Source organism: Sphaerodactylus townsendi, linkage group LG08, assembly GCF_021028975.2.
Source record: "Sphaerodactylus townsendi isolate TG3544 linkage group LG08, MPM_Stown_v2.3, whole genome shotgun sequence".
Lineage (NCBI taxonomy): Eukaryota > Metazoa > Chordata > Lepidosauria > Squamata > Sphaerodactylidae > Sphaerodactylus > Sphaerodactylus townsendi.
The window spans coordinates 91,104,037-91,122,675 of record NC_059432.1 but is presented as its reverse complement, the minus strand read 5'-3'; the positions used below and the strand labels follow the sequence as shown (position 1 = coordinate 91,122,675).

The 18,639-nt window shown below is 41.2% G+C and overlaps 1 protein-coding gene across 2 annotated transcripts in view; it reads right to left on the bottom strand.

Moving 5' to 3' along the window:
* Positions 1-18,639, bottom strand: part of SCHIP1 (schwannomin interacting protein 1) — a 489,092-nt gene that overhangs the window by 417,356 nt on the left and 53,097 nt on the right. The gene's annotated exons all lie outside the window — the stretch shown is intronic.

Sequence of the window (18,639 nt, the reverse complement as noted above, 5' to 3'; positions counted from 1 at the left end):
AATCCTCATATAGGGGAATATGCTTTCATTTGTGTGTGTGTGTGTGACCTGTATATGGTTACATCCGACTGTACAAATTATTTAACTATCCCTTGAGTATGGCACCCAACAAATTTAGGATGAACCTATTCCTTGAAGTGTTTAACCAATACTGCAAAGTTCCAAATATTACCAAAGTTATATGCACCCCATAAAGTACCGGAGTTATACAGCTCCTATTGAAATCAATGTGTCTTAAAATAGTTATATATCACATGAGATATAACTAGCTTAAGACCCAATTTCAGACCTGAAGAAATGTCCCTGTACTCACACAAAAGGCCCAGGTTTATACAAATTGTTTCTTAATCAAAAGAACCAGCATGGTGTAGTAGTTAGTATGTTGCACTAGGATCTGGGAGACAGAGATTCAAATCCCCAGACTGCCATGGAAGCTTGTTGGGTAACCCTGGGCCAGTTACTCTGCTCAGCCTAACACATGGCCAATTGGCCATGCTAGCAGGGGATGTTGGGAATTGTAGCCCATAACATCTGGAGTGCCAAAGGTTCGCCACCACTAACACAATTCACAGGATTATTGTTCTGATTATAAAATGGAAGATGAGAAAATAATGATGTGAGCTGTTTTGGATCTCTGGGGGGGGGGGGGGATTGTGTATGAGTATCTAAATAAATAAATAAAGCCTTTCTTAATTTATACTTATGCCCAGAGGGATCTTGAAGGACCAGGATGCCCTTAAAATATCTGAACATCTCTTCCATTTCATGTTACAAACCGCTTTCTTATTCTTCCTACAGCTACTGCTTTTGGTATTTATTTTAACAATAAACAGCAAAAACAGATTACTATCAAAAGTGCTCATTCCCAGTTCTTTTCTTCCTTCTGAATTGAACAATTCCACACTCAGGGCTACTTCACAAGCCGTTCCGATTGTTCATTCAAAATACTGCAATAGTAGCCATTTCAAGAAGTTCAGGGGAAACATTTCATGGCTTTAAAAAAGCCTACATAAAACTTTCATGCTGACTGGGCAAAGCTGCTGCTACACAAGCTTCTTACTGAAGAGTAATCCCATTGGTACATATAAAGCCTGTCCAGAGCCCTTATAGTACGAGAACTGAGTTAGTAGGGAAGTGAGGAAACAGCAAGAGGGATTTGTGTGGCAATTCTTACCTGCCAAATAATCTGTTTTAATTTGATGGTGAAGTTTATGAGACGCCAAGAACAGATCTTTAAGCCTCAAGTAAGAGCCGTTAGGCTTAAGTGACCCGTGTTTGAGTCAAAGACTGTAGCCTGAAGTGCAATTCAATTGAAGTTGAGCTAACAAAGAAGTGACAAGAAATGAGCAGGAGTCGAATAGCCCTGAAAGAAAGATTCTCGGACAGACAAGCGTTTTGATACTTACAGGACAGGAGGGAGCATTTTAATAGCCTCTCAGATTGCTGATGCTATTGGGACAAAAGAGCGAAAATCCTGTCTGATCAAAAAGCTCTGATTCCAGCCTTTCTTGGCCTCAGTGGGAAGCTTCACTTTTATGAAGTATCTGAGCACATTCTTAATTTTTTTAAAAAAAAAATGAAGGTTATATGAAGAACTGTTCTCCCAGGGAAGAACAGATAGAATCTGTGCCAGTGTAGGAAGAACAATGACAAAAGGGATCAAGAATATAACCGGGTTTATAGATTAATCCTAAACTGAATCACACCCTTCTAAATTCATTGAGGTCAACAGGATTGGAGAAGGATGTAACTCCACTTTGGATTGCAGAGTAAAGCTGTGAGCTAGCTCTTCCTAACTTATGTTAGTGTTCTTGCCAAATAATACTATTGTTACCACAGAGAAAAATTAGCTAGAGGTCTGTTACAATACTACCAATATAGTCTGTAGCATCGTCTTATATAAATACATTCATATCTCAGAATTCACCATGAGAGGTGCAGCACAAGTCATGAAATCGTGTTTGAAACCACAAAAATAATTCCCAAAAGCAAACTATTATGCAGGCACTTGTTAAAGCAAACTATTATGCAGGCACTTGTCCAAAAGCTAAACTTCATTTGAAAGTCACAAACTCAACTGACATCTCTCCAATAGAGTTGGTCGATACCAGCCAGATTCGTTCCAATTCGGATTCGGACCAGATTCGGATCAATGGGCTGGAATTGGCCGAATTCCGAACCTTCAGTACAATTGTAACCAAGGCTCTTCAATAAAGACAAGATTTGTAATGTCTTCAATAAAGACAAGATCCAAGTCCTTCAAGGAACATACAGGTTTGACCAATTGCTGCACGCCCTTCGTTGTGAAAGGGTCCAATGAGTGTCACTGTGTTTTCCAATCAACTAGATCATCAAATATCCGTAACCAATCCATATCAAACATGGTCTGGGCATTGCAGGCATGGATGGATCCATACCATATCAAGAAACACACACATTGTTCCAGTTGCTAGAGGCAAGCTTCCCAGTTCAGGGAATCAGGATCCACACGAACTGTTGTGGGTACAAATCTCAGTCTAACAAGAAATCAATTACAGCAGAATCTCAGTACAATGTGGTTCCTTTTTACAAGGAGATACCTTTGACATTTCCTTAAGAATGAAACAGTACTAAAGCAATCAATCATTAACAAAACAAAAAATATACTAACAAAAATGGCAGGAGGTTCAAAATGGCAGGAGGTTCATCCATTCAAAATGGCAGGAGGTTCATCCATATTTCAAGCAGAACTAAAACAGTGCACTTTAGGTCTGTTGGATTGCAAAGAAGACCCAACCGGGGGGAAAAACCAATATATCATGATAGCTGTGGCCCTTTAAATGCCTGATAATTTCAGAGTAGTTCTGGCAACCCTGTCTGTCATGGCCCCGCAGCCTCCCAACAACACCTCCAAGGCACACGCTGGGCATGCTGATATAATTGAGGCCCCTGATAGCCAAAAGAAAATACTTTTCCTGCTGACTGCCCCATATTGAAACTCTACAGGGAGCAGACTAGCAACACTATATATATGCCAGGGTCTCCCATGCTGGCGCATACGTACCTCAGGATTCACCCATGGACTTCTGTACCAGACATGCATCTGAAGATCCCAACCCCTGCACAACATAAAATAGTGGGTGCCGACGACTCCTCTATGTTAATAAGCCTGTTTCAGAAGGTCCCAAAGTCAATCCGCCTCACATGCTGAACAGCCAAAAAAAGTGAGGGAAAGGCTTCTAAGTGCAAGGAAGATCTTCATTCCAGGCTATAGCTCTTGGGCCAAAATAGTTTGACCCTTGCCACAGAGTCATGCCACAGGCTCAGTTCAGACTTTAAAAGGTCACCGCAAGAAAGGGGCACTGGCACTGGTTTAATTACAAAATTTATAGCAGCTGCTTGAATCTAACCATGAATACATTCAAGCATAAGGATTAAGACTTTGTTGAATCCTGCACTCTGATGCTGGAAACAAGGAACCACACCGTTTCCCACTTCCTGTAAATTGAAACTTGCTTCTTGAAGTACTGTTCCTCTACCCACTCTGATAATCCCTTGTTCCTATCAATCTTCTATAATGTTATGTGTCAAAACGCCAAAGACTTGTGTACTTCATCTAATAGTACTCATCTGAAGCTATAAGCTGCGTTTTCCTCAGTGCCAGTAACTCTGAGTCAAAGCAAATAATACATAAACTGTCAAGGTTTATTAGCTCTTCAGCGCCTACAATCTCAGGTTTCAAGGGTTTGCCCTCCCAGAGGCAGTTTGCACACTATGTGAAATTCCCATATTAGCTATAATGCATGCTCTTAATGTTCAGTGTTTGATAGATAGAATCCTCCAGTATCCAGCCATGCAACTGAAGGAGAGGTGTCCTACTAGAAACCTTTACATACCCCCCCACACAAAAAAAAGAGCCGCAAAAGAAGCCATCTGATAGATGCTAGTTGGATGCTTCTTGATGCTAAGAGCATTGGTTTCCATGAATAATTCAAAAAACAACCTTGAACAAATTATACTGAATCTATGTGGAAACAAAGCCAAGTCTCTAGAGTCTGCCAGTCTTATTACAGCCCAGTTCATGCTGAACACTTTTTCCTCTGGGCTTTTATTTTTTTTTTAAAAAAATGTTTTTTTATAATAAATGAGCATTCAGGCTGAATATGCAGATGATAACATTTAAAACTAGACCCTACAAAGGAAAGAGTTTGATCTGAAATTCATTTCTAAGTTGTTAATTATTCACCACACTGTCCGTGCAACTGGGTAAAAATTAAAAATTAGCAAATTAGTTTTCATTTGTCTATGTAAATTATTTAGCACTCTCCCATTTTATTATAAAAACACACAGCGATCGTGCGAGGCATTCCTTGGGTCTGGAGAATTTTCCCTGGTTAGCACTTTGCAGTGCACATTATTGCCTCCAAAAGGCGAGAAAGTTTTTACAAGAAGCAGTAGGAGGCTACAGAGAAAAATGTTTGGCTCACAAATCACCATGAAAGATGAGCACTTGGTCATCTCCTGGCTGAATTGTGAAAAAGAGGTGGCTTTACAAAGGAAGACAGGGAGAGCAACATACTTTTCCTTCACCTGTAAAATACTGCTGTGTTTCTCCAAATGGTATTCTTCCAGGATTTTATAAAAACAGTGGCCTATTTCATACAAGATATCTGCTGTACAATGGGGGGGGGAATGTGTGTTGCCACAAGATTTCTTGTTATGGATGTATTTCCTCAAGCCCTGCTTTCACTTTTTATTCTCACCTCGGCAAGTGAGACCACTTCTAGCGCAAATTTCATTTTGCGTTGCCGTCAGAGTAGGCAGCGTTGCCAGCAAGCACAGCTTTGTCCTGGACCTCTTCCCTCCGCCCAAAGCCAGTCTGCCTAGTCTCAACCCGCCTCCCCCCTCCCTTGTGCTGATTTGTATGCTTCCCCTGCCCTTCTACCCATTGCTGACTCCTTCCTGCCTCTCTAAATGCTTGTATTCATGCATTCAGCAGGTATGCTTGCCAAAATGCAAACATGTTGATAATTCTGGAAACTTGACTGGATATCTCTAGATGAGCAATCATCTGCTAAAATGGTTAATTTCTAAAGGGAATGGTTGATTAACATGTCTTCCATACCACATTATTTTCATACATGGGACATAATCCACTGATAAGGTCTTCTGCACAAATCCTCAAGTGTACACAAGCCTGCAACAGTGTTCCTTCATATTTTTCACTCATTAAAAATAAGTCTTGCACAGTAATACTTCCCAATGATTGAACTCATTAATCTGATGACCATAAGAATGTCCTATAATGGTTACCTAGTCTTGCCTAGTGGATGTGTTTCAATACCTGCTTGGTATTGTGGCATTGATTTGCACAGAAAAACATGAACCAATCTGATAATGTCTGATTCTTAACAAGCTCATGTGAATAGAGTAGCTGATTACCTAGAACCCTCTCCTATTAACCCTAATCATAGGGTTAGAGCAGCAGTGGCATAGTGGCTAAGAGCAGGTGCACTCTGATCTGGAGGAACCGGGTTTGATTCCCTGCTCTGCCACTTGAGTTGTGGAGGCTTATCTGGGGAATTCAGATTAGCCTGTACATTCCCACACATGCCAGCTGGGTGACCTTGGGCTAGTCACCGCTTTTTGGAGCTCTCTCAGCCCCACCCACTTCACAGGGTGTTTGTTGTGAGGGGGGAAGGGCAAGGAGATTGTAAGCCCCTTTGAGTCTTCTACAGGAGAGAAAGGGGGGATATAAATCCAAACTCCTCCTCCTCCTCCTAATATTGCTTCATAGATTATATGAACAAAGTGACAATTTCCATTGAGATGTTGCCTACAGGAAACTCACCGACTCGCTACTTAAGAAACACCACTTCGAGTGGTTACCAATACTGCCATAAAGATTACATTAAAATGTTTGCAAAATAGCTAAATACAACAAAATGCTGTTATCGTGGCTTGATTTTCATCTTTTCCTGTCCAAAATCCTTATTCCTCAAACTTCAATTAAGATTCCTCATTTCAATTAGGATTTCCCATTACTTTTTAAGATTTAACACTTTCCAAAAATATATCACTGTAGGCCTTTGTTCTTGTTTCAACTAGCCATGAATATACAATATACAATATATACAAACAACACAATATATACAAATAACCCAATTAACAAAGGTCTTTAATGGTTGGCTATAGCTGCCTACAAAGCAAAAATTGTTGAAGTCCAGCCAGGAAAAGGTAGAAATAACTTTTTCTTACATTTGTTCTGAAATGCTATTGGAGTGAAAAACATATTTCTCACTTAAAGCATTTGACATTCTCACTACACAGATATATATTTAATCCAATCACTCCATGGTGGGAAAGAACACTTTAAATCATTTTAATGATTTGAACTTCTCATCTTCGGAGTAAATGAGTTAGCCCTAGGACTACAGATTTACAGGTAACCCAAAAAGTTAGTGTTGTATGTTAATTTCATGTTTGCACATATGTTTCATTACAGGATTTTAAGAACAGAGACTAGTGTGCCACAAAATATTGAAGTAAGGTGCTGATTGGGATTTATGGCTATGCAGGGCTCAGGCAAACCCAGTTGTTAGAAGACCTGGGGTCAGAACTCCAAGCTATACTAGTAAAGTTAATGGAAACAGATAGTCAGTTCCATAGTGGAAGACAAAGATGAGACAGGGAGTAGATGATGGACAGTCCACCCAGAGCTAAGCAATGAATGAGAGGTTATTATTTCAGGGTGGTGTGGAAGTACAAAGGATGGTTCAGCAGTCAGCTCCATGTTTTAGCAAAGCTATAACAAATCAATCCCTCACAACAAGCAGTTCAAACAGAACAGGTGAATACACCTGGGAATTTGCACTGAGACAAGAAAACATGCCGTTTGATGCTGTGGATCATGTGAATTCCTGACAGATCCTGGTTATATGTTATTATTCTTTTTTAAAAACTAGCATATGTAAGCCGTATTCTGAGAGTAAAGAATTCTAGAAGTTTCTCCCAGGATTTAGGCAGACAGCTAAACAGGGCTGGAGTGAGGGGAAACTGCGCCCGAGGCACGCATGCACCCTGCGCTCCTGCCACGCCCCTGCCCCACCCTGGAATGCCCCTGCCATGCTCCTGCACTGGTGCGTGCCTGGTGTGTAATGCATCACCCCTCACCCCTTTGGCAAAAGGTGATATGATGCCACAGTGGCTATAATGCCATGGGCTGCTTTTCTTATCCACTGTGTATCTATTTGTGGAAGGAAGACAGCACCGTATAGTCCAACCTTGCATCTTGCCAGATTTCAGAACCTAAGCAGGGTTGGTACTTGGAAGGCAGGCCACCAAGGACAACTTTGCAGAAGAAGTCAATGGCAAACTACCTCTGCTTAATCAGTTGCCTTGAATACCTCTTGCTGCCATAGGTCGGCTGCAGCATGGTGGCAGTTATGTGTGTATCCATTCATATTTTCTTTATGCTTTAGCAGTTAATTGTGCCTCTTAATTGAGATGAATTAGAACAATTAGGCACCAGAGATATGTGAGATAAATATTAGCAATAGTTGAAGAAAGGTGGGCAATAACTTTGCAATCTAGCTGCTTCTGACCAACTCCAATGAGCTGTCAAAAAATTTTAAGTCAGTTTACAGGTGGCCAGTTTATGGGTGGCCACATTTCACATAATGTTTATGGGTGGCCCCATATGTCCCACGCCGGTCCCTGTGTTCAGCAGAGGCCAACTTGCTGGTGATCCCCGCCCCCTCTATGATGCGGCTGGCCTCCACTAGGGCCAGGGCTTTTACGGCCCTGGCCCCTGCCTGGTGGAATGCTCTCCCTCCAGCTGTCCGAGCCCTGCGGGATCTTAACGAGTTCCGCAGGGCCTGTAAGACTGAGCTATTCCACCGGGGCTTTGGGGAGACCAGCTGCTGATGTGGGTGCCCGAAACATTCTAAGAAATATTCTAAGACCCGCTGTCCCCCTCTTAAGAGGAGTTTTAATAGCCGGATGCCATCTATTTTAAATTTACTTGGGTTTGATAATTGTATGCTGCATTTTAATTCTTAATTTTGTTTCTCTTTTGTTTTTATTTGGTTGTCAATGTTGTACACCACCCTGAGCCCTCCGGGGGAGGGCGGTATAAAAATGAAAAAAAATATATATGGTAGTCACCAGAACCATAGTAAGTTTCAGATGGAGTTTCCAGCTAAATTGTATCACTGCAATTTCTTCCTTTGACCAACAATAATGTTGTCAAAGGGCAGGGGTGGAACGAGGGAGAACTGCGCCCGGGACGCGTGCGCACCCTGCGCCCCTGATGTAGTGCTGCCCACCCTGCCCTGGAACACCCCCACCATGCCCCGGCCACATCCCTGCTGTGGCACGCACCCAGGGTGTCACACACCCCTATCCCATTGATGCTACCCCACTGTCAAATGGAGAATGGAACCTCCTTCCTGTAGATTTGAGAACCAAGGTGACTAAAAATCTTGGCAGACATCCACTGTACATGCTTGTATTATAGCAAGAAACCTAGTTTTATTTACTGAGGCATTAAACTAAGCTTCCTTACTTGACCTGTGTCCTATATACAAATACAATGGAATAAAATTACCAACAGAAAAATACACCCAAGTGTAAAGTTAAACTGTTGATTTATGCCTTCCTGCATGCAGGCAAGCACCCTGGTTAAAGTATGCATGCTTAACGCTCATTCAGAGGGTTCCCCCCCCCCCCATCCTGAATAAAAGAATTTAATATTACTTATACATGCTTTCCCTTGAGTGTAGAAATATACCACCGTGAAGCAAATCGGGTGCAAGCTGAACTCAAAGAAACAGGGCAAATCACAGTTCTCTTGCTGAACCTTCAGTGAAGGGGAGCGAGAAGAGCATAATGCAACCTATTATTTCCAAACAAAACTTTTAACATATAGTAGCCACTTAGCATTCATTTGCTTCAGTGGAAATGCTAGTCTTTTCTATAACAGGCCCTATAATTCGTACATCACAAAGATGCCAATGTCACCAAAGAATGGTGATTTAAATGGAAACTAGGCTGGTATAAACAAATTATTTATTTCTCAGATAGCAGATTGGTTTACCGCCTGGTGTTGCAGCATAGATGAGAACTTGGTGCCTTAAAAGGGATATTTATAACCCTTCAGCAGTGAATAATTCATCATTCAATTCCTAGAGGGGGAAAAACAGGCCCATGAGAATGATCACAAACTTGTCACATAAAAGTGGTTGTTTTTCTTACCCTGGAGCCTCTCTCAAATTATTTAAATGCTTAGGTACGCAAACACTTTAAAAGATGAGAAGGTTGCTTAAGTGCCTTTGCACTGGAGTAAATGTTCCTTGTGCACTGTAGGTGGCATTTACACCAGTGCTGGAGTCACACCACATTCTCCATGGTTTTGCATACCCCACCCCACCCTCGATTGCATTGAAAGCCATTCCTGTCATTCATCCCTATCCTAGGGTCTTAAACTGTCCCATCCATAATATAAGATATACAGTTGTTTACATATTTACAAAATATAAGCGCATAGATGCTTTCGTTTTCAATAGCAAACACTTCAAATACATGTTGTAAAAAGAGCTGCAAACTGATGCACCTTATGTTATCAAGTGGTGTAGTGCCAAGGGGGCGGGGGGCGATGCATTGGGTGCACGCCAGTGCAGGGGTGTTCTGGGGCGTGGCGTGGCGGGCAGGGTGCACACATGCCCTGGACGCAGTTCCCCCTCGCTCCGGCCCTAATGTTATCTCAACACATCTTGCTCATTCAAAAAGAAATTAGATGTATTTTGTACATACAGGATGGTTTTTTGGGTGCTTCCCAACATTTCTTAATCTTTTCACCAGAAGACGATCAGAAAAAAAAAGAAAAGTCCTCAAATATTTTTATGGATTATGTTTTGGGTAAAACTTTGACTTAAAAGGCATTCCATTGATTCCTAAGGAAACAATATTTTGTAAGAGTTTTTTCCCGGGCTGTCCAGAACTTGTTAAAAGTTCTGGGGTGGGGTGGGGTAACTTTTTTTTTTAATCTGTTTTCTGGGCCTTCCCATTTCTACATGGGCCTATGCATTAGATATGTACACCAAATATATAAATCATTGTATGACTAAAAAAGTGAGCTAGGCCACAGGTGAATAGGATTTCTAAAGCTTATACAAGGTTAAAAAGTCACCACCAATTTCATCCTCAGTTACAATACTTTTTGCAATTTAATTGGGCTGTAAATTGGACCTAGGAATCTTGCTGCGCATCTCAACACCTCATTCTTTCTCCTCTCTTTTTCTTACACACACTGCAACCTCGTTGCTTCCTCTCTCCTTCTAGACAAAAATGTGAAATGGATGGAGCAGGAAGGTTACAAAAGCAATGGGAGCCTTGTATACAGGTTTCAGAGGGTTGTCATAGAAATCCTACATTTCTGTGGCCTGGAATAAAGCTGGGTCTTTGTTTCAGATGGACACTAACGTTTTTTACAAGGGAGTAGGGACCAGTTTAATTGCTATGTTGAACAGTTTAATTGATATGATCTGTCTCGAAGTCAGAGTGGCCTCCTCATCATTTGTTGACCTTTAGATATGATTCTAAAAACTATTTTCTTCATTGTTACTTAATGCGCACCATACAATATAGTTTCTTCCATGTGCTTTCATAACCTAGTGTCCTATTTTTCTTCCCTAACCCTTTCATTGTATTTTGTACATTCATTGTAGTTGTATCAGTATGGTGTCTCCATAACAACTATCAAAAATAATCAATCCAGCTACTATTTTCTGGATGCTGTTGCTATTTCAGAATTCAAAAGCAAGCTAAACTGAATACCTCCTCTTTGTTCACAGTGCTTCTATTTATTGTACTCTTAACCCAACTGCTCAAAGTGGAAAAAAAATAAGAGAGAGGCAGGGTTTGCATTCTATTATTTAACAGTGGCAGTCTTGTAACATCAATTATCCAGTTTCATGTCTTTTGAGAATTAAAAAACAAGTTTAATTTTGTGGAAAAGTGAAATATACTATTACTTTCCTTGGAATTATGGTTCTGGAAATATTGTTGTTAATAACTGAATGATGGCTCAGATCAGTGAGGGGATGAAATGGATAAGTTTAAACCTGTCTTTCAACCCACACAGCACTGAATCCACAAGTTTTTCTCAGCCGATTTCACTAATAGCACTTTTTTATGTCATGTAGGCTGTGGAATTTACATAGCTGGCCCAAATATCAAGTCATAAGGCCTCAGGGACAAGTTCACCTATCCAGCCTTGTTCAACTTCCCTTCTACAAAAATGAGATAAATCTTGCCCCCTCACACCAGAAATATGCCTGTTCCGACTTTGGAAACAAACTCTTCCATTTTTCTCTCTTTAAAATTCTTTCCCAAATTAAGACCCTGGGCTTTTCCTGGATGTAAATTAAACCTTGGGAATCTCACTTATTACAGTAGTTTAAATGTACTACCTACCTTCTGATTGTGCCTTAGCATGCAAAAACCAAATAGGCTGTTATGGGGATTTAGAATAACTACTACTACTACTACTACTAACAACAACAACAACAACAACAACAACAACAACAACGCCGAGGACAAGAAAGTGCCCATTATCGACATAGCAGTCCCTGGTGACAGAAGGGTCATTGAAAAAGAACACGAGAAGGTCACTAGATTCCACGATTTGAAAATCAAGATTCAGCAACTATGGCACAAACCAGCTGAGCTTGTCCTAGTGGTAATCCACATGCTGGTTGCCATCCCGAAAGCACTAAGGCAGCACTTGAAACATCTTCAAATTGACAAAATTAACATCTGTCAAATTCAGAAGGAAGCCCTGCTGGGATCCGCATGAATACTACGTGCGAATACAACTTCCTAGGCTTCTGGGTGAGGCTCGAATTGTAATGAAGGCCAACAACCAGCTAAAGATCTGGCACCTGTGAAATCTACAATAATAATAATGAAACTGATGAAACTAGATCATGTCCTCAGCTGCTGCAAAAAGATTTTCTTGATGACATTAGAGCAGGTGTCCCCAACTCTATTGATCCTGGGAGCAAGTATGGAATTTTAAGAACAGTATGATGGATACCACCATAAAATGGCTGTAAAATAGATAGGGGCCAACTACAACCAGTTGAGAGGTTCAAACTTAGTATCCTTCTGTGATGGAGGGCCCTATTTCCAAGAGGGTGAACCCTGAAGACATAAAAGGGATGTTTCTTGAATATGCTGAAGCACATCCTTTTTCAGTGAAATGAAGGAAAACCAGTATTGACTCCTTGCTTTGGGAAAGAACAAAGTGGAACCAGGAAGCATATTAATGGGAACCATGACATGCACAAATACCACACGAGGGGTAACTGCACTACAGCGTGATGTTAAGAATGCCATAAAAGAGAAGGAATGTCATAATCAGGGCAATTTTGTACTTTCAAGATAGTTTGGGGATGCAACATTGACTTTAATATCTTCAAGTTCATATATGTGGACATAAAATGTTTTGGTATTCTCCCCTAAAATGTAGAAGAGTAATCAGCTAATTTTTTATAGCCAAGACAGAGGCATCAATCCAAACAGAAAACCAAGGTTTTAATAGAAAATTTAATATTTTATGATCTGGATTACCAGAGGAGCCTTATCTATGCTCCTTTGTTAATATGTGCTAATGCTAAGCAAACCCACACCTTACAAATAATTTAAACTATTTCAGTCCTCAAATTTACAGTTTGGATTGCAGGGTAGTAAAGCTCATTCCAATTATTCTTTCAATGTTCCCAAGACTAATTTTCTTATTTAAATAAATAGTATTATAGAAGCTTGTAAATTTCCACACAGTAAATGAAGGAGAATTATCTCCAGTACAGAAGTTACATGCAGTGATTTTAGAAATTGGTTATTACAGTTTGTTACATTCTAATGAGCTTTCCTGCAGCATTAAAGATGCCTTTAATCAAGGCATGCAGAAATATGTACATAAACTTTATTAAATGTCTTCATGGTGAACATAGGTCAGCTCTGGCATTTTGTTTACTTTAGACATGACTCTGAAACTATGGAATGAACTTTGGTTTGCTATACGACTAAACAGAAGGTTCTCTGTTGTGCAAAGTTTGTTATGTGGTTCTCTGGACAGCCTCAGCAGAGTGATATGGTATCATTCAATCATGCCTGGGCAAAGCAGGCATGCCCAGTTCAGAAAAGGATATGTCATTGTCAAATTTCAAGAAAAAACAGAATGGAACTTTCAAATCAGAATAGCCCAAAAGCCAACTGGAGCCCCCATTAATGAATTAACTGAGGAAAGGCATCAGCAATCTCCTAAAGTAGCCATCTATTTCCCTGGTTGCAGAGTGATTGACAAGAGATCAAGGAGTCAAAGGAAGGGCACTATCAGTCCCTCCCCACCCCACCCTAACCCTGCAACTCAAAGGGAAAGCCAGTCAAGGGAATGACGGTAACACTGGATCCATAGTGATAACAGCATCCAAGGTCCAGCCAGCTGAGCAGTATTTACATTACTGAACTGGGCATTGATGAAGTTATTGAGACCCCTTTAAGACCCAAGATTCATTCAGACTTTGATGAGGAAAAAGAGGTCTAGAGTGCCCAAAATGCTCATCCTCAGGAATGGGGGCTATATCAGGCTCTAAGAACTAATCTCAGAAGAAACCAATCCTAACTATTTTAAGTTATTTTCTGTCTTGCCCTATGTATTATAGGTCTATTTCCCCTCCATATTCTAATGAATTCTACCAATTTACTAATTCAGTCGTTTTCAAACTGTGTTCATGAGAACACAAAGAGACCTATTGGATGAGACCAAAACTCCATCTAATTCAGCATCATCTTGTTCAGATTAATTAACCAGATAAATCCAGAAGTCTACAAGAAAGCTCTTCCCTGGAGGAACAAAATTTCAAGAGTAAATCAGCCCTTAACTACAGAGTTTCCATGTCATCACAGCCGTTAATGGGGGCTTGGATATCTGGACATTTACCAGGGGGTCTTCAATGAGAGGACAAACAATTGACCTTCCATGAACGAAAATTTGATCACTACTACTGTTTTTCCCTTGAAATGTGCAGTTGCGGTGGTAGACTGCTTGATCTTTACAATGTACTGTTACATGTGACAACATGGACTCCCATAAGGTCTATTGAGTATATGGCCCTTTCCACACCGGCCATAAACAGCGCCCTGGGGATGGCAAAAACGCCGTCCCCAGGAGTTGGTTCGCCAAGACAGGGGCAATACAGCTGCTGCACAGCCGCTATCTTCACTCTCTCGCCACATCTTCCTCGAAGCGGCGCCGGCTTTCACCGCTTTCCGACCTTTGTTTCCCCAGCTGCAGGTTTACGGAAACGCAGCTTCCTCGGCGCCATCCCTTCCCCTGCGTAATCCGGTCAATCTTACTTCATCTCTTCGCCCGTTCCGCGTCATCGCCGAGGCCTGGGGACATGCCTTCGTGCTCCTGGCGCATCGCCGGATGTGGCTATTGCGGGCAGGGGGAGTGTATCCCCAGGCCTCGGCGACGCACCGGACGGCCGCAGAGACGGTAGGTTGACCAGGTGACGCTCAACAGCGTCATCTTCCCGGTGGTTTCTGGGACCGCTCGTGCGAATGGTCCCAGGGGGGTTGGGTCGGCGTCGTGTACGCTGACCCAACCCCCATCATGGCCGTGCAGAAACGGCCAGAGAATGCCCTAAACCATGTGGCACTGAAGTCAGTATTAAAAAGGGCTCCTTGAACATATCAAGCCGGAAAGTCACTTTAATGAGCTGTATTTATTAATCTTTTTAATACTAACAGAAATACATATAAAGGCATTCTTCTGTCTTACAAAAGACAAAGGGAAGAAGATTTTAATACAGATATGGGCCTTCAACTCCATTAAAATGGAATTATGTTGGTTTTACTACCACCATTACCATCCCAGAAAATCCATAGAGTATTCCTATAAACCTTGGGAACATTGAGAAACATAAGATAGAAATGCATTATTTACTTGCACATAATACAGACGTCAAGGGTTACAAACTACAAACATCATTTCTTGTTTTGTAGAAAAGCCTCAAAACTCCTTAGGGCTCTGCTTTTCCAGTCAGTGAAAAATAGGCATACCTAATTTATGTATATATAATTTTTTAAAAAAAAAACCTGCATAATTGTACACAGAAGACAGTAAGCATTTCATTGTTCAGAATGAGAGATCTCAAAATGAAAATTATTTTTACACCACAGTAAGACATATTATAATAGACTTTTCATCCATTCCCAGTATAGCATATTATACAGAAGATACAAAAATGAGCTCCCAACCATATAGCATCAGTCAGCACATAAGACAGGCAAACATGCCAGCAGCGGCAGAACTAATTTCAACGCACATTGGAAAATTCCTTTCCTTCTGATGATGGATCTACCTCGAAAGAAATCATTGCTGAGTCTAAAAGAAGCAAGCCGCAAAATGGCAAAGTTTCTCAAGCTGGTACAAAAAGCTGCTGTTAATTTATCTAATACGTGGCTCTTGGTTGGTTTAGTTCTTCAGGATTCCCCCTATCTGTACATTTGAAATCATCTTTTGAAATAGCTGCTCAGGGTTGGCCCATGCCTCATATTTCATAGGAATGGTCTTTCAATATAGAATGATTCCCATGATACATCGAATTACTTCCAAGGTATATCACAAGCTAAGGCCCCTTCCACACATGCAAAATAATGCGTTTTCAAACCACTTTCACAACTGTTTGCAAGTGGATTTTGCTATTCCACACAGCTTTAAAGAGCACTGAAAGCAGTTTGAAAGTGCATGTACGGAATGAGCCTATGTTTCTCTGTTCCACTGCCCATGGCCACGGTGTGGTAATTTTGGAAATCCTTCCCCAGGAGGGTTTATCTATCTCCCTCCACTATCTATCTCCCTCCATTGTTATGTTCCAGCAGTGGGGTAAAGACTTTTGTTCTGCTTGGCATACCCTCAATAACTGTTCGTGGTTTCCTCCCTGGCTATGTTTTATTGAATTATTATATATCTGTATATCTAACAGAGAAGTGGCCCCCATCTGTGGATATCTAAATATGTGGACTGGTGCCACACTGACACTAAATGGATTTTAGTGTCACTGAACATTTATTTATTAATTTATTTACTTAGGGAGTCATACAACATTTGAGTGAAATTAAAATATGATAAAATCCAATAAAATCTAATCAGTGATACAATAGCGCCAATAAATCCTACTAAGGGAGAATAATTAAAATGTGCACCATCCCCACTCAGCCACTTTTATACTGGAAGAAGGAAAAGGGACCAAAAAGGGGAGGAAGAAAAGGGAGGAAGAAGGAGAGGTCAAACAGATAAAATTATGTCGCTGTCCTCAACCATATGCCTCCATCTTACAGGCCCCATCTTATAAACTCTGCAGAACACAAACAAGTTTCCAAAATAATTTTGCATTTTGTTCCATTAAAAAAATAAGTTTCTATTCAGTCCGGTTTTTAAGACAAAATTCAGTCCTGTGTTTAAGATAAAATTATTGTGAAATAGTACAAAATATGAACCTGATTAAAGGAACAATGTACAGGCTAGCCTTAGGATATGTAGGATACATATATAGTCACAGATTGCTTCCCAAGTAATGGCTTGGATCCAGAATTGCCAAGCAGGAACATAAATGGGTCTAGTGCAGTTCTGCTTGAGCAAGATCTTGCGCAACACCAAGCACTCTCCTTCCTGTATCTTATAGTCGCCAAACATTGCTTGCACAGTATCTCAAGCAAGCAGAACAACAGCTTGGGATACTCTATGTTTCAGTTAGCGCAAGGGGTCAGCATGAAGGTTCTTTTCATGTTTCTGGTTAAGCATGGACCCTTGAGCATGTGGAAAGTCAAGACAATGACCCCTAATGAGAATGGCATAGAAACCCTTGGATTTTAGATATTCACATGCATCAAATGTCTTCTAACATCAGAAAGGTAACCATGTTAATCCCCAGTAGAAGAGCAAGATCTGAGTCCAGTAGCACCTTAGAGAGCAGCAAGATTGCCAGGGTATAAGCGTTCAAGAGTCAAACTCTTTTCCCCAAATATGTTGTATCTGACAAAAGGAGTGTTGACTTATAAAAGCTTACACCCTGGAAATCTTGCTGGTTTCTGAGATGTTACTGAACTTGAACCTTGCTCTGAAATCACTAATTGCACCAATATGTGTAGGCCCATGAGAAGTTTCCCAAGTTACAGGTATTTCCTGATCATTAGCTAAAAATATTATTGATGTAAGTTCCTAACAATAATCTACTGCATTAGTGCCAAATGAAACATAATGCCGAATGACTTCAGAAGCTTGCAAATCTTTCGCAAAGTACCATAAAATGGCCTGTTATTACAGCCTCTTTAAATCCTTTGCTATTTATAATGTCATTATATTCAAGATCCTTTCATATTGTGAAGCTCTTGTGCCTCGGTCATGTGCATTACGATCAAGCATTTATATTAATATCCGACGTCTCATCAAGTCATAAAAGTATACAGACTCTTATTGGCATAAAAAACCACATTCAGCTCTAACATTGCAGCAGGCTAGGGACTTATCAAGAGGGATATATGTAGAGACAGACTAAACTTAATGAGGGCAGAAAAGCAAGAGGATTTTCAACGTGGCATGGCAAAGAGAAAGGAATTTTTCCTGGTTGACTTTTGCAGCAGAATTTGGAGTCATTGGAGGGGTATAGAGGAACAGAAAGATGGAAACAGAGGTGTATCTTGGGAAAATGTAGCCCAGTGCAAAATCTGAGTTCTCCAGGGGGGGCACCCCCGTATGGGCAGCCGCCCTTCCCCATCACTCCCAAACAACTTTTTGTACAGGTCTTAAAGTCAGTGTATGGGCCTGGAGGGAAAGAGGAGGGGCATGAGGGGCAATCCCCCCCCCCACACACAGAGACATGACTAAATGGCCACAGCCCAGGGACATTTGACCCCACATGTCCCCCTGGGTGGTACACCCTTGGATGGAGAATGCTTTGGCTGAATCCAGCCAACTTTTTCATTCGATCTTGCCCAACTTATCTTGTGAACAGGATTTGTTTCCCTGCTCCTACACATGAAGACTGCTGGGTGACCTTGAGCTAGTCACTCTCTCAGAACTCTCTCAGCCCACCTACCTTACAAGGTGTCTGTTGTGGGGAGAGGAAGGGGGGGGAAGTTTGTAAGCCACCTTAAGACTCCCTACAGGAGAAAAAGGTAGGGTATAAATCCAAAATTCTCATGTTCATTCCCACTTATACTAACCAGTGAAGATGGATTAAGGGTACTGGGAGCAGAGCTGTCTGCCCTGGCCGTTCCCTGGTCAGCAAGGCTCTGGATATGCTCTGCTGCATCTGTAGCTAGAGTATAGTAGGCAAGTTCTCCTAAAATTGTCCTAAAAAGTAAAATGAGGTAGGGGCCAGAAGAAGAAAAGGAAGAGAAATGCAAGTCTCTGCCTTTAAAAAGATCAAAGGCAAGGTAAGCTGTTGACCTCTATCTCAGTTCTGTCCCTTAGCAAAAGGATGACCTGGGTCCCTCTGGGAGGAGCTGGTTTCAATGTGTCTCTCTCTGCTCCTACTGTATTGGATGGTTCAGTCATGAAAAATCTGAAATAATCCACTGCTGCTACTG